Below are 17,775 nucleotides of genomic sequence, written 5' to 3' on the forward strand. Positions count from 1 at the left end.
TAATTAGAAGGATCTACAGCTATTTTGTTGCGCTTGTGGTACTGGTCCGGAAAAAAGAACTTCCCCTAGATTTTCGATAACATCCTAGTGGATAGTCTAAGTTGGAATGAGTTCTTCTACCTACACCAAATAATGGCAACATTGCAACAACAAAGGTCAGTACTCAACAAAAGAAAATGTACCTTATAGTACAAACAAATTTCTTACACGGGCCATATATTCATTGAAAATGGAGTGACTACTAACCCGAAAACACTGGAGGCAATGAGGACATGGTTGGTTCCGCAATAAGTAAATCAATTGAAAGGATGTTATTGAGGGTTTATAAGGATTGAAGTTCCATAGCCTGACCCCTTACTACCCCGTTGAAAATAACTCAGAACTACATTAAACAGTTGAAGAACAACAAGAGAAAAAAGTTTCCTTTACAAATTGAAGGTTGGACATTGGAGGCAGACTAGACTAGGGTCTCTTCATCGAGGAAGACGAATATTTGAAAGGGGAGAAAATGCTATAATCTTGGAAAATTAGGGTTGGGTTGATTATTCCCTCTTTGAGCAGTTATAAGTACATACTTTTGTGGATTTGGCTTATATATAAACTGAAATCACTCCCAATTACATATATAAATAAATTGTAAAAAGTTTGGCTTTCTATATTTCAATTTTCTTTTGTCATCTTCCATTCTCATACTTTTAGACATACATACTGGTATTATTTTTTTCTCATATATGTTCCGTCTTCTTTTTCTGAAAACCTTGATTTATGGTTCTCTTAACTTTTCCACTACCCCTTATACAACATATTGTTCTCAAATAGACCACTAACACATTAAGAAAGAGTCTTTTGAGTTTGTTATTATTGAACAATAAGCTCAGGGACAACAAACTCCAAACTTAATTCGAAAAATGTGAGATTGGGTATTCTTGATTTCTAAACCAATACAACAAATTAATTCAATGATAGGTTCCTAAATCATGTGCCAAAGCTTTTACCAATATCAATTTCAAAGAATAGACGACCAACCAATAAAATTCAAAGAAAAATAAAAACTTCAAACTTTAATTAAGAATTGAGTTACAATCGAAGTAAAGCTTACAACATCCTCAATGTAATTTGTAACAAATCTAGGAAATCAATTAAAAAAAATTGTAAGTCAAAGTGTTATGGTCCTCTTATTAGTGGAGAAGAGTTAAAAGAAAGAGGCCACTGGTGATCCGCATGCCTCTTTCATCTAGGGCTCTAATCTCTTCACGCGGACGGTTCAGATTGAAATCTAAGTGTTTTCCATTCAATGTTTGGTGATCCGGTACATGAAAGGCTAGCTTGGTGATCCTGGTAACCTCCATCCGACGGTTCTCTATCTTCCCAAATTGATGGTCTAGATGGGCACATTGGTAATCCAGGTGCAATGCTATGCTGACTCCTGGTTGGCTGGTACTTGGTGATCTTGGTGACTCCCATCCAACGCTCCAAGTTGTTCCTCATCCGAGGATCACACAATCTACATCAGCAATCCAGGTGCCTTCCCTTGAAGCTTCCCATTGGTTGATCTTCTTTTTCTTTTCTTTTTTGATGTGAGTTGGTTTAATTTAGACGTCTCAATTAAACATATATAATTAAACTTCAATTATTTCTATTGTATATATATTAAATCAAGAACCTCATTTCTTTTGTACCCTAATTTTAAACATAATTACTCGTCACCGCCGCCACAAAGAAAGTAGGATTTTGATACAAAGAGATTATTCAACAGTGATTACGAGACAATGAATCACATGGTTAGAATCGCCTTGTACTAGTTAATTAATTTATGTTTGTTATTTTATTGTCTAACTTTTCTCTTTTCTCCGATATCTTCAGTCGTGTATGTTCTCAATGGATGATGTAATTAACGTCATGGAGTCACATGGTTTGGCGATGTCTCTTGTTCAAAAAAGAGTGAACCAACTTCTAGCTGTGGTACCTTCTTAGTTTAAAAAATATAAAGAAAAAAATATTTCAAAAAATATTTTGTTGATTGAGGTTAACATAATATATATATATATATATATTTCTTTTAGGAAAAGAAGATGATGCTTTATGGAGAAACATTAGTTCTCAAAGAAGATCTTATGGCTAGTTGCAAGAGTCTGAGTTTGGTGGGAAGTTGGTGATAAGTTATCTTCTTTTAGTGAGGTTCGATGTTTTGAGGAAATACTAATCTATTTTATATTTCTTTATATATTCTAATATCATATTTGTCTTTTGAATTAAACAGGAGGAAAATAACAACCTTCAAATTCAAGAAGTTAGAAAAATGTCACGTAACAAGAACAATAAAAGTATTAGGTTTTGGAGTTTGTATCTTATTGGCATTTATATTGTAGTTCTTAATGAGTTTAGAAATAATAATTATTGTTTAATCCTTATAATTTTTTTATATTCTTCTAATATAAATTTTGTAACTTAGAGTTACTAGAATTATTATTCTATAAAATGGAAAAAAACAATTCTTTGTATTTTAAATGTGTCATTATTTTTGCTGAGAATATCTAAAATGGACCATTATTTTTTCTTAAGTTTCATACCAAACAACTCAAAATCAGTCAAAATTGGAAGTTATCCAATTAGCTAGGCATAAAGAAAATGAGGAAATTTGTAAATTTTAATATTAACTAGTATGACATTCTTTCTTTTTCAGGATTAAATTACATTAATATTGTAATAATTTGGAAGATTGTGAATATATATTGAATTAATTACACAATTTTAACAGTATTTAAGTTACAAACAAAAATCCTAAAAAATAATAATTTCAATGTATATTGACCATTGTCCTAAAATTTATATATCAACTTATTTACTATAAGTCAGTCACTAGAAATATTGTCATGGTCAAATTTTATCTCTCTATTATTATTGTAACAGTTTGATCTAAATCCAAAGTAAAAATTATAATGCATATTTGGTGACATATAATTTCCTAAACTCTATGTTTTATTCAAACATTGTTAAAGAACTATTTTGATCGACGCTAATAATTTATCTCCAATTTATAATTTTTAATGATTTTGAGTCAATAGTTTATTAAAGTAATATTAAAAAAAATAAAAAAAAAAATATTGTTGTATGATCTAGTTGCACAAGAATAAATTTTAAAATTAATTTGTAATCGATATAATATCAATTAAATATCAAATTAATTGTTAAAGAATAACTGGACAAATTTATATAAAATCTAGCTTTCAAATAAATAACTAAATAAAATTTTAAAATATTTGTTTGAAATTAATAATTTATGTTTTATTTTTCTAGTGTTGGAAAAAAAAAAATCGGCCTAAGCCAATTAATCCACACGTTTCTCCTTTTTTTTTTCTTTTTCCTCCAAAATCATATTATATTTTGTCTTGAATAACATTAAATATAAAAAAATACAATTTTATAATGAAATAAAATAAAATAAAATATACGATGAAACGAATTTCTGAGGCATTTGACAAACACATATTTCTTATAACAAGGCAATCGTCTCGTTTATTCTTAAACATGTCATAAATGGCTGTCTCCTAAAATAAATCGAATATAGTAATGATTCTACATTACACATCAAAATTATCTACTTTAACTATTAACAAGTTGAAAGTGTAAAAAAGAATGTAATAGATGATGTGATAGTTGGAGAAATTAATAAATAATAATTAATATATATTACTGAAAATTAAATCTTCAAATAAAATTAACCATACAAGAGATAATGCAGCAGTTGTGAAATTAATAAATAATGAGTAATATTAACAATAAATATTACTTATTAATTTATAAATAACTAATTAGGATTAATATTTTCATTGCCTATATTGATTTGCTGACATACAATGTTACAATCTGCCTATTCTTCATATTGATATGTTAATTAATTTTGAATTTTTATATCAATACATATAAAATAGAAGAAATACAATTGATTATTAAATTAAACAAAGAAGAATTTTCTTGTTTGTTCCGAGGCCTATGAAAATCATAGTTCCCTTAAAACAATTTGACTATCTCCCGTTTGTGTTTGAGAGTTTCGTCGGTGGTTATTTCCTAAGGTACAACAAACATGCAATGGTTGTAGTTAATAAATAGTTTATTAATCACGACGTTATCATTAAGTCGTCCTTAATAATTGTCCACTAAACAATTCCAGATCATTGATGATTAAAAACGTCATTATCATAAAGCCATGATTAATAAACTACCACGACTTTAAGATAACGCGGTCCTTAATAATCATTCACTGACAAATTCCATATTATTGATTTTTAAGGACAGTGTTATCATAAAGCTATGGTTAATAAATAGTTTATTAACCACTGTTTTATCTTTAACGCCGTCCTTAATAATCAATATTCAGACTATTAACGACCCACCGACAAATGTCGTCACTGATAATTTTTTCCAAATCATTTTTGAGGCCTATAAAAAGATTGCTTTTGTTTCTCTCCATAAGGATTTTTGAGATAGATTCTCCTAAACTACCGATTTCCTTCAAACCAATCTACTATCCATGTTCATTTGAGATATTATTCAATTTGTTAAAAGGAAATTGAAGATATCTAAGAACGAACACGGTTACATATTGTTTAGAAACTCATTGGTTAAAGATCACAAGGAGTTTGTTGAAAACCACCTCTAAGTAGCTAGACAATTTGAGAGAATGTGGTGTTACACGTTTGGAGATTGATTTTTTTTTGTAAAACACATAATTAACAAGATAATATTTCCTTAATCAAACATTATTAACCACAGCATTAGGTAATGCCGTGATTAATATGTACACATTAACCAAGACATTATGTAATGCCGTGCTTAATATGTTTACATCAAAGCACATTAACCACGACGTTAGCTAAAGCCGTGGTTATTGTGTTTAGTTATTAACCATGGTTTTACCCTAAGGTCGTGGTTAATAATGTGAACCTACTGGAAATCGAAATGTTTTTTTGGTTCACATTATTAACCACAACGTTAGGGTAAAATCGTAGTTATTGTGTTTATTTATTAACCACGGTTTTACCCTAACGCCCTGGTTAATAATGTGCACCTACTAGAAATTGAAATGTTTTCTTGGTTCATATTATTAACCACGATGTTAGGGTAAAGTTGTGGTTAATAATGATTCATTATTAACCACGGCTTTACCACCCTAACATCGTGGTTAATAATGTGAACCTACTAGAAAACGAAATGTTTTCTTGGTTCACATTATTAACCACGACGTTAGGTAAATTCGTGGTTAATGTGTATTTTATTAACCATAATTTTCCTCCTAAAGCCGACGTTAATGATTATTAACGTCGACAAACGATAATGTCGGCGTTACTTGTTTTAAATATAAAATCGTGTCTTCTTCTTTCCCTCTTCCCCGATTCCTTCTTCCGCTAATTCCCCAAATCCCTCTTCCACCAAATCCTCCGTCGTTCACTCCTTCTTTCCCTGATGACGCCGTCGTCATTAAAGTCGCCCGCCATCCTTCTTTTTTCCCTGATAACGTCGTCGCCTTAAGCCACCCCTGCCGGACCACCTCCCCTGCCGCCAAGAAATATTTGATTTAGATTAATAATTTAGATATTTAATTTAGGTTAATAGTTTAGATTAGTGAGGTAGGTTTGATAAGTTATATATATATATATAATATATATATATATATATATATATGTTGATTTATTGATAGATTTAGGTTTCTTGATTTAGGCTGGTTTGATTTATTGATAGATTTAGGTTTTTATTATTGAATGATTTAGGTCGTTTGATTTTGGTTAATTAATTTAGGTTGTTTGATTTTGGTTGATTAATTTAGTTTGATTGATTTTGGTTGTTTGATTTTGGCTGATTGATTTATGTTGTTTTATATAGGTTTAGTTTGGTGAGTTTGGATATTTGATTTAGGTTTTTATTATCGAATGATTTATGTCTTTGACGGAGTCCAATCATGGAAACTGGATGAAGATGAGTCAAATATCTACATTCAAGAAAAAAGGGTAAGAAGATCAAGTCTTTATTTTTCAATAGTTCTATGAATAACTTTACTTATTGTGTTGTATATATCTTTGTTGCTGAAACTGTGTTACAGTAACTGTATTATTCTTAAAAACAATATGACTGGACTTTAAAGTTCTTATAGTTTTAGTGAGCAATGTTTCGGAAAAAAAACATAGAATTGTTATAAAATGTTTTAAATTACTAGGTTGTTATCTTGTAATTGTTAATATATCTTAGGGACTCTATGAAGACTTTGAAGTGATAGCCTTCAATTTCCCTGTGAATCTCTTCGGCCTCTTTCCCAGCTGCAACCACCACCACAACAACCAGCTGCATGGATAGAAAATGTACGTTGATTTCTCGTCTTTTCTCTAAAAATATTTACTTAGAAAATTGAAGTTTACTAATGTGGTGTTAGAACAGATACATTTTTGTTAATTGATGCAGATGGAATTGGGAAATTGGTCTTGTCCCTATGGAAAAACATAAAACTAATAGGTTGATAAGACGTGAGAGAGACAAAGAAGACGATCGATGATGATGCTCCACCTACAAAAGAATCAAACAAGATAATCACTAAACACAAGCCAAGAGTGATAGAACCATTGTCCAAGAAGGAGGAAGAAAGCCATTTAACTAGAACAACAAAAGAGGAAGTTCACTTCAAATGGGACTAAGGCTGTCAAAATCGAGAGTTTGCGTAAAATCGTTAAACAATTGTAAACTCGTAAAATCTATAGTTTAGATCAAATCGTAAGAATTTAATTTTAGAAAATAATAGTTATATATTATTATTATTATTATTTATATATAATTAAGTATTTTATACCTAACCAATTTTAAAATTTTATATATTTAAATATAATATTAATTAAAAAATAATAATAAGTAAATAATACTATAAAAAATATATTAAAAAAATTAATTATATTAATTAATTTATAAAAATAAATAATAAATTTATTTTTTAATTTTTAAATATAAATATGTTTTTTAAACGTAAAATCGTATAAAATCATAAAATCGAAATTATTTATAAACTCGTAAAATCGTAAAATCTTATTATCGTAAGTTTAAAATTGTAAGAGTTTACCTATTTAAGAGTTACTTAAAATCAGACTCGTTAACCTCATGTAAAATCGTAAAAACCGTAAGATTTTAAGAGTCAACTCGAGATTTTGACAGCATTGAACGGGACACAAACAAAAGGAAATAGGTCACTGCGGAAAACACCAAACACTAGTTTAACAACAAAATTCTAATGGAAGAGTGTTTAACAACAAGAGAAAGTACCTAATTATAATCAACTCATTCCTTCTGAGCGTAGCTTTTAACTACCAATTTTTCCTTATAACGAACATCAAATATTTTGGGAAATCCTTCTTTCTTAGCAAAAATTCATTTACAACCAATAACTTTTTTCTCTTTTGGTAGATGCGTCAACTTACATGTCTCATTCTTCTGAAGAGATTGTATCTCATCTTCCATAACACCTTTCCTTTTTCCATTTTTAGTACTTCGACTAACATCTGAAAAAGTGGATGAAACATCATCTACAACTAGAAGTGCATAGGCCGCCATGTCAACAAACCAACCTAGTTTTTGAATAACTCATCTTGGTCTGTTCACAATAAATGATTCACGTTGTTGTGAAGGTTCTTCTGTCGGAACCTCTTCCTCATTTGACTCTTCGTTTTTCGTTAGAGAGTCACTTGTAGTTGGGCATATCTTTATGTGCTCAAAATCCACCTGTTGCGGAGTACAATCAATCTTATCGGGTGTTACCTTATTCAACATTAAATAATCATTAAAAGTAACATCTCTACTAATAATGTTTTTCTTTGCATCCAAACACTAGAGGCGATATTCTTGAACCCCCGTAGTAAATCGCATAAAAAGAGCATTCTTTCCTCGTGAATCTAACTTTGATTCAACTAAATGATAATATGCAGTATAACCAAAAATATGTAGAAAATCATAATCAACTACAGGTTTTCCAAACCATACCTCTAATGGAGTCTTTCCACCAAGTGTAGATGATGGTAGGCGATTTACCAAATGTTGAGCGTATGATACAACTTTTGTCCAAAATTTCCTATCTAACTCAGCGTTAAACAATATACAACGAACTTTCTCCACTAATGTCATGTTCATACGTTCCGATACTCCATTCCGCTGTGGTGTTTTATTGACTATGAAATGTCGAACTATGCCACACTATTGGCATACCTTTTTGGAATTGATCATTTTTGTATTCTTCACCGTTATCAGTCCGAAAAATTTTGGTCTATCTTCATGTCTCATCTTCAACTTGAGTTTTCCACTTAAGAAAAATCTCAAACACTTCATCTTTGTTCTTCATAGTAAATACCCATACTCTTTTCAAAAAATCATCAACAAAAGTAATAAAATAATGTCTACCTCCAAAAGATGATGTCTTGGAAGGTCCCTAGATATCTGAGTGCACATAGTCCAAAGTACACTTGGTGTTATAGATAATAGTGCCAAATTTTACTCGTCTTTGTTTTCCTTGAACACAATGTTCACAAAAATCTAATTTACAAACTTTTATATCTTTCATCAATCCTTGTTTGACAAGTGTTTACATACATTTTTCACTAGATGTCCCAATCGCATATGCCATAGTTTTGTTGCCTCCAATTCCTTACTGCTCCCGAAAGTTGATACAACTGTTGTCCCATTAACTTTACTACTTTGATAGTAATACATATTATTACTTTTCTTGATGGCTATCAACATCACTAGTGCTCCAGAGATTACCTTAAGGATTCCATTTTCTATTTTTACATGTAGGCCTTTTGACTCCAAGACCTCCAAATAAATGAGATTCTTTTTAATATTCGGTATGTACCGAACATCTTTGATAATTCTTGTGGATCTGTCATCATTTCTCAGCTTGGTTGAAAATATCCCTTTTATTTTACATGTATTAGTAAAATATGTAGTTCTTTGAAGTCAAATAACCACTTTCGAACTAGTGTCATATAATAAATGCAGGCTGAGTCCAATATCCACGCGTCAAGATGTAATGTTGTGTAGCTCCTCATGTACTAAGTTTATTAAATATGTGTTTGTGACCGACTTCAATCAAAATTTATTAAGTGTTGGTCAACTACTCGAAAGAGGTTTAAAGGTAATCTTTGAGAGGGAAATGAGTGCCTAATCAAAGATGCAGTTGGAGTAAATGTGTTCAAAGTCGGTATGAAAGAGAAAAGATTTGAGCTAGATCCACTAAACAAAGAGCAATTAGCCTATTCAGCTACAATATCTCAAGTTGAGAATTTCCATAAAAGGTTAGGCCATTTCCATCATAATGCAGTGCAAAATTTGTAGAAGAAAGAGTTTGTAAATGGGTTCCTTAAATTAAAAGCTAAGTTACCATAATACAAGATTTTTTATTAGTGAAGCAATCAAGACTTCCTTTCAAATAAGCAACTTGAAGAGCAACTGAGAGGTTAAAATAGATCTACGCAGACCTTGTTGGGCCTTACAAAACTCCTTCACTAAATGGGAGTAAGTATTACATAGTTTTTATTGATGACTATAAAATGATGTTTTGGATCTATTTTCTCAAGTTCAAGTCTGAAGTTGCTGGTGTGTTTTTGAGATTCAAATAGTGAATAGAAGATCAAAGTGGCTACAAGATTCAGGCTTTAAGGTCTGATAATGACAAGGAGTACAACTCAGAACAATTCAATTAGTTTTGTGAAGAAGTTGGGATTCAACACAAACTGATATCCCCATACACTCCTCAACATAATGGAGTGAGTGAGAGAAAGAATCACATCATCATAAAGATGGAAAGGTGTATGCTTAATGAGAAATATTTTTCAAAGAAGTATTGGGAAGAGGCTGTAAACATTGCAGTATTTCTACTCAACAGGCTACCAATTAAGGCTGTGGAAGGAAGGACACCCTTTGAGGCATGGTAATGGTTACAAACCTTCTGTAAAAAAATCTTAAGGTGTTTGGGTGTTTTTTTTCTTATGTACAACGGATCAAGAGAGATAAGTTAGACAAAAAAAGGCGAAAGCTGAAGTACTTCGGGCTATTATTTTAGTTTTGGACATCAGCAAAGAGGATACTCAGATATCTAAAAGGAACATATGAGCTGGGAATACTTTACAAAAAAGGAGAGGCAAATTACAGACTTGTTGGATACATAGATAGCGATTATGCCGGGGATTTAAATGACAGGAGAAGTACATCAGGGTATGTATTCTTTATGGGATCAGGGTTGTATCTTGGACGTCAAAGAAATAGCCATTCGTAGCTTTATCTACTATAGAGTCTGAATATATAGCAGCTTCTATGTGTGCATGTCAATGTGTCTGGCTCAAAAGAATTCTAGAACAACTTGGGATTGAAAAGAAGAAGACAAGGACAATCATTCTATGTGATAACAGTTATACTATCAAGCTATCTAGGAATCCAGTGTTTCATGGTAAAAGCAAGCATATCGATGTTAGGTTTCATTTTCTAAGGGATCTAGTGAATGATGGGATCATTGAGCTAAACTACTGCAGGACTGAAAATCAGATTGCTGATATAATGACAAAACCATTAAAGTTAGAACAGTTCGAAAGGCTTCGAAGCATGCTTGGAATGATGACGGCCAACTGTGTAAACTAAGAAGGAAGTCTTAGTTTAAGGGAGGGAATGTTATTCTTTTATAATTAAGTCTTTTATTATTAATAACCAAGTCCAGTCGGTTATGCTTAGAGGCCTATTCTCTAGGGATTGTTAATAGCTGTTTACATTTCTAGTTTTATAGGTGATTGTATGATCATGCGTTGATTTCCATTTTCTTATGTAAGGATATATATAGTCATTTCCTATTGTACTGAAAATATATCTCCTTCCAGAAATCCTTTCTTTTGAGTTTTAACACTACCTACACCAAATAATTGCAACATTGCAACAACAAAGGTCATTACTCAACAAAAGAAAATGTAACTTATAGTACAGACAAATTTCTTACACTGGCCATATATTGATTGAAAATGGAGTAACTACTAACCAAAAAAATTGGAGGCAACGAGGACATGGTTGGTTCCGCAATAAGTAAATCAATAGAAAGGATGTTATCGAAGATTTATTTAGGATTGAAGTTCCATAGCCTGACCTCTTACTATCCCTTTGAAAATAACTCAGAACCACATTATACAGTTGAAGAACAACCAGAGAAAAGAGTTTCCTTTACAAATTGAAGGTTGGATATTGGAGGCAGACTAGACCAGGGTCTCTTCATCAAGGAAGACGAATATTTGAAAGGGGAGAATTCTATAATCTTGGAAAATTAGGATTGGGTTGATTATCTGTCTGTTTCAATTTATGTTATTTACCAACCACATTTTGTTAAATCTCATTTCCCTCTGAGTAGTTGTAATTACATACTTTTGTGGATTTGGTTTATATATAAACTGAACTCACTCCCAATTACGTATATGAATATATTGTAAAAAATTTGGCTTTCTATATTTCTGATTTTCTTTCGTCATATTCAATTCTCATACTTTTAGACATACATACTGGTAGTATTCTTTTCTCATTTCTTCTTTTTCTAAAACCTTGCTTTATGGTTCTCTTAACTTTTCTACTACCCTTAAACAACATATTGTTCTCAAATAGTCGACTAACACATTAAGAGTCTTTTGAGTTTGTTATTATTGAACAATAAGCTCAAGGACAACAAACTCCAAACTTAATTCGAAAAATGTGAGATTGGGTATTCTTGATTTCCAAACCGATACAACAGATTAATTCATTGATAGGTTCCTAAATCATGTGCCGAAGCTTTTACCAATATCAATTTCAAAGAATAGACGACCAACCAATAAAATTCAAAGAAAAATAAAAACTTCAAATTTTAATTAAGAATTGAGTTACAATCGAAGTAAAGCTTACAACATCCTCAATGTAATTTTTAACAAATCTAGGAAATCAATTAAAAAAATTGTAAGTCAAAGTGTTATGGTCCTCTTATTAGTGGAGAAGAGTTAAAAGAAAGAGGCCATTGGTGATCCGCATGCCTCTTTCATCTAGGGCTCTAATCTCTTCACGCGGACGGTTCAGATTGAAATCTAAGTGTTTTCCATTCAATGTTTGGTGATCCGGTACATGAAAGGCTAGCTTGGTGATCCTGGTAACCTCCATCCGACGGTTCTCTATCTTCCCAAATTGATGGTCTAGATGGGCACATTGGTAATCCAGGTGCAATGCTATGCTGACTCCCGGTTGGCTGGTACTTGGTGATCTTGGTGACTCCCATCCAACGCTCCAAGTTGATCCTCATCCGAGGATCACACAATCTACATCAGCAATCCAGGTGCCTTCCCTTGAAGCTTCCCATTGGTTGATCTTCTTTTTCTTTTCTTTTTTGACGTGAGTTGGTTTAATTTAGTCGTCTCAATTAAACATATATAATTAAACTTCAATTATTTCTATTGTATATATATTAAATCAAGAACCTCATTTCTTTTGTACCCTAATTTTAAACATAATTTCCCTGTCGCCGCCACCACAAAGAAAGTAGGATTTTTATACAAAGAGATTATTCAACAGTGATTACGAGACAATGAATCACATGGTTAGAATTGCCTTGTACTAGTTAATTAATTTATCTTTGTTATTTTATTGTCTAACTTTTCTCTTTTCTCCGATATCTTCAGTCATGTATGTTCTCAATGGATGATGTAATTAACGTCATGGAGTCACATGGTTTGGCGATGTCTCTTGTTCAAAAAAGAGTGAACCAACTTCTAGCTGTGGTATCTTCTTAGTTTAAAAAATATAAAGAAAAAAATATTTCAAAAAATATTTTGTTGATTGAGGTTAATATAATATATATATATATATATATTTCTTTTAGGAAAAGAAGATGATGCTTTATGGCGAACCATTAGTTCTCAAGGAAGATCTTATCGCTAGTTGCAAGAGTCTGAGTTTGGTGGGAAGTTGGTGATAAGTTATCTTCTTTTAGCGAGGTTCGATGTTTTGAGGAAATACTAATCTATTTTATATTTCTTTATATATTCTAATATCATATTTGTCTTTTGAATTAAACAGGTCACTACAAGAACCAGCTGAGGAAAATAACAACCTTCAATTCAAGAAGGAAGAAAAATGTCACTTAACAAGAACAATAAAAGTATTAGGTTTTGGAGTTTGTATGCATTTATATTGTAGTTCTTAATGAGTTTAGAAATAATAATTGTTTAATACTTATAATTTTTTATATATTCTTCTAATATAAATTTTGTAACTTAGAGTTACTAGAATTATTATTCTATAAAATGGACAAAAACAATTCTTTGTATTTTAAATGTGTCATTATTTTTGCTGAGAATATCTAAAAGTGTTGTAAATTACACAATGAAGGTTCTTAAATGGACCACTATTTTTTCTTAAGTTTCATACCAAACAACTCAAAATCAGTCAAAATTGGAAGTTATCCAATTAGCTAGGCATAAAGAAAATGAGGAAATTTGTAATTTTAATATTAACTAGTATGAAATTCTAAAATACATTAATATTGTAATAATTTGGAAGATTGTGAATATATATTGAATTAATTACACAATTTTAACAGTATTTAAGTTACAAACAAAAATCCTAAAAAATAATAATTTCAATGTATATTGACCATTGTCCTAAAATTTATATATCAACTCATTTACTATAAGTCAGTCACTAGAAATATTGTCATGGTCAAATTTTATCTCTCTATTATTATTGTAACAGTTTGATCTAAATCCAAAGTAAAAATTATAATGCATATTTGGTGACATATAATTTCCTAAACTCTATGTTTTATTCAAACATTGTTAAAGAACTATTTTGATCGACGCTAATAATTTATCTCCAATTTATAATTTTTAATGATTTTGAGTCAATAGTTTATTAAAGTAATATTAAAAAAAATAAAAAAAAAATATTTTTGTATGATCTAGTTGCACAAGAATAAATTTTAAAATTAATTTGTAATCGATATAATATCAATTAAATATCAAATTAATTGTTAAAGAATAACTGGACAAATTTATATAAAATCTAGCTTTCAAATAAATAACTAAATAAAATTTTAAAATATTTGTTTGAAATTAATAATTTATGTTTTATTTTTCTAGTATTGGGAAAAGAAAAAAAATCGGCCTAAGCCACTTAATCCACACGTATCTCTTTTTTTTTTTTTCCTCCAAAATCATGTTATATTTTTTCTTGAATAACATTAAATATAAAAAAATACAATTTTATAATGAAATAAAATAAAATATACGAAGAAACGAATTTCTGAGGCATTTGACAAACACATATTTCTTATAACAAGGCAATCGTCTCTCGTTTATTCTTAAACATGTCATAAATGGCTGTCTCCTAAAATAAATCGAATATAGTAATGATTCTACGTTACACATCAAAATTATCTGCTTTAACTATTAACCAGTTAAAATGAAAGTGTAAAGAAAGAATGTTATATGATGTGGTAGTTGGAGAAATTAATAAATAATAATTAATATATATTACTGAAAATTAAATCTTCAAATAAAATTAACCAAACAAGAGATAATGTAGCAGTTGGTGAAATTAATAAATAATGAGTAATATTAACAATAAATATTACTTATTAATTTATAAATAACTAATTAGGATTAATATTTTCATTGCCTATATTGATTTGCTGACATACAATGTTACAATCTGCCTATTCTTCATATTGATATGTTAATTAATTTTGAATTTTTATATCAATACATATAAAATAGAAGAAATACAATTGATTATTAAATTAAACAAAGAAGAATTTTCTTGTTTTCTTCGAGACCTATGAAAATCATAGTTCCCTTAAAACAATTTCACTGTCTCCCGTTTGTGTTTGAGAGTTTCGTCGGTGGTTGTTTCCTAAGGTACAACAAACATGCAAAGGTTTAGCACAAAAAAATCACTATTAACAATTAACAACATTGGTTAATTGTCTCATTCAAGATTCAAGACATTATTGTTAATTGTAACAACTAACAAATTTATTTTTATTTGAATTAACTTAATTTGTTTTGAATTTGATGTGAATTTCATTTGAATTAATTTCACCTTAATTCACATTTAAATTTGATATGAATTTCACACTAGTAGAAAAATGATTTTTGACGGCCAACATTAACCACGACCACCATATGTCATGGTTAATAATATTTATTAGTGTTGGCGATCGATTCGTCGTGGTTAATAATATTTATTAGTGTCGGCCATGTAACGCCGATACTAATAAATATTATTAACCATAGTTTTCATTGTATTCGCCGTGGCTAATGTTTTGACTTTCCCACCACATTCCTGCCATTATTATTAGCCACGGTTTTGTGATGAACGTCGTGGCTAAAAGTCATGTTTCACTGCACTTTCCTCGTCTTTTTTAGAGATTATTAATAACCACGGCGATAGAATAATGTCGTGATTAATAAAAAAGTTTATTAATCACGGCTTTATGATAACGCCGTCCCTAATAATCATACAAGACAAATTCCTTAATATTGATTATTAAGAACAACGTTATCATAAAGTCATGGTTAATAAATAGTTTATTAATCACGGCGTTATCATAAAGCCTTCCTTAATAATCGTCCACTGAACAATTCCAAATCATTGATTATTAAGGACGCCATTATTATAAAGTTGTAGTTAATAAATAGTTTATTAATCACGACGTTATCATTAAGTTGTCCTTAATAATTGTCCACTAAACAATTCCAGATCATTGATGATTAAAAACGTCATTATCATAAAGCCATGGTTAATAAACTACCACGACTTTATGATAACGCGGTCCTTAATAATCATCCACTGACAAATTCCATATTATTGATTATTAAGGACAATGTTATCATACAGCTATGGTTAATAAATAGTTTATTAAACACGGTTTTATCTTTAACGCCGTCCTTAATAATCAATATTCAGACTATTAACGACCCACCGACAAATGTCGTCATTGCTAATTTTTTCCAAATCATTTTTGAGGCCTATAAATAGATTGCTTTTGTTTCTCTCCATAAGGATTTTTGAGATAGATTCTCCTAAACTACCGATTTCCTTCAAACCAATCTACTATCCATGTTCATTTGAGATATTCTTCAATTTGTTAAAAGGAAATTGAAAATATCTAAGAACGAACACGGTTGCATATTGTTTAGAAACTCATTGGTTAAATATCACAAGGAATTTGTTGAAAACCACCTCTAAGTAGCTAGACAATTTGAGAGAATGTAGTGTTACACGTTTGGAGATTGATTTTTTTTTTGTAAAACACATAATTAACAAGACAATATTTCCTTAATCAAACATTATTAACCACGGCATTAGGTAATGCCGTGATTAATATGTACACATTAACCAAGACATTATGTAATGCCGTGATTAATATGTTTACACCAAAGCACATTAACCACGGCGTTAGCTAAAGCCGTGGTTATTGTGTTTAGTTATTAACCATGGTTTTACCCTTAGGTCGTGGTTAATAATGTGAACCTACTGGAAATCGAAATGTTTTCTTGGTTCACATTATTAACCACAACGTTAGGGTAAAATCGTAGTTATTGTGTTGATTTATTAACCACGGTTTTACCCTAACGCCTTGGTTAATAATGTGAACCTACTAGAAATTGAAATGTTTTCTTGGTTCATGGTTAATAAAATACACATTAACCACGGATTTACCTAACGTCGTGGTTAATAATGTGAACCAAGAAAACATTTCGTTTTCTAGTAGGTTCACATTATTAACCACGATGTTAGGGTGGTAAAGCCGTGGTTAATAATGATCGTGGTTAATAATGTGAACCTACTAGAAAACGAAATTTTTTCTTGGTTCACATTATTAACCACGACGTTAGGTAAATCCGTGGTTAATGTGTATTTTATTAACCACCATTTTCCTCCTAAAGCCGACGTTAATGATTATTAACGTCGACGAACGATAATGTCGACGTTACTTGTTTTAAATATAAAATCGTGTCTTCTTCTTTCCCTCTTCCCCGATTCCTTCTTCCGCCGATTCCCCAAATCCCTCCTCCGCCAAATCCTCCGTCGTTCACTTCTTCTTTCCCTGATGACGCCGTCGTCATTAAAGTCGCCCGCCATCCTTCTTTTTTCCCTGATAACGTCGCCGCCTTAATCACCCCTGCCGGACCACCTACCCTGCCGCCAAGAAATATTTGATTTAGATTAATAATTTAGATATTTAATTTAGGTTAATAGTTTAGATTAGTGAGGTAGGTTTGATAAGTTATATATATATATAAGTTATATATATATATATGTTTATTTATTGATAGATTTAGGTTTCTTGATTTAGGCTGGTTTGATTTATTGATAGATTTAGGTTTTTATTATTGAATGATTTAGGCTGTTTGATTTTGGTTAATTAATTTAGGTTGTTTGATTTTGGTTGATTAATTTAGGTTGATTAATTTTGGTTGTTTGATTTTGGCTGATTGATTTATGTTGTTTTATATAGGTTTAGTTTGGTGAGTTTGGATATTTGATTTATGTTTTTATTATTGAATGATTTAGGTCTTTGACGGAGTCCAATCATGGAAACTGGATGAAGATGAGTCAAATATCTACATTCAAGATAAAAGGGTAAGAAGATCAAGTCTTTATTTTTCAATAGTTCTATGAATAACTTTACTTATTGTGTTGTATATATCTTTGTTGCTGAAACTGTGTTACAGTAACTGTATTATTCTTTAA

The 17,775-nt window shown here is 30.5% G+C and overlaps 2 long non-coding RNA genes across 2 annotated transcripts; both read left to right on the forward strand.

Moving 5' to 3' along the window:
- The first annotated feature begins 1,691 nt into the window (after nt 1–1,691).
- Nucleotides 1,692–2,180, forward strand: LOC124911312. Its single transcript, XR_007096609.1, has 3 exons — nt 1,692–1,781; nt 1,864–1,962; nt 2,064–2,180. It is a non-coding gene; the product is annotated as an uncharacterized LOC124911312 (long non-coding RNA).
- Nucleotides 2,181–12,518: 10,338 nt separating this feature from the next.
- On the forward strand, nt 12,519–13,095 carry LOC124911323. The gene is made up of 3 exons (XR_007096611.1): nt 12,519–12,616; nt 12,699–12,797; nt 12,899–13,095. It is a non-coding gene; the product is annotated as an uncharacterized LOC124911323 (long non-coding RNA).
- The last annotated feature ends 4,680 nt before the right edge of the window (nt 13,096–17,775 follow it).

Source organism: Impatiens glandulifera, chromosome 8 (assembly GCF_907164915.1).
Source record: "Impatiens glandulifera chromosome 8, dImpGla2.1, whole genome shotgun sequence".
In the NCBI taxonomy this organism is placed as follows: domain Eukaryota; kingdom Viridiplantae; phylum Streptophyta; class Magnoliopsida; order Ericales; family Balsaminaceae; genus Impatiens; species Impatiens glandulifera.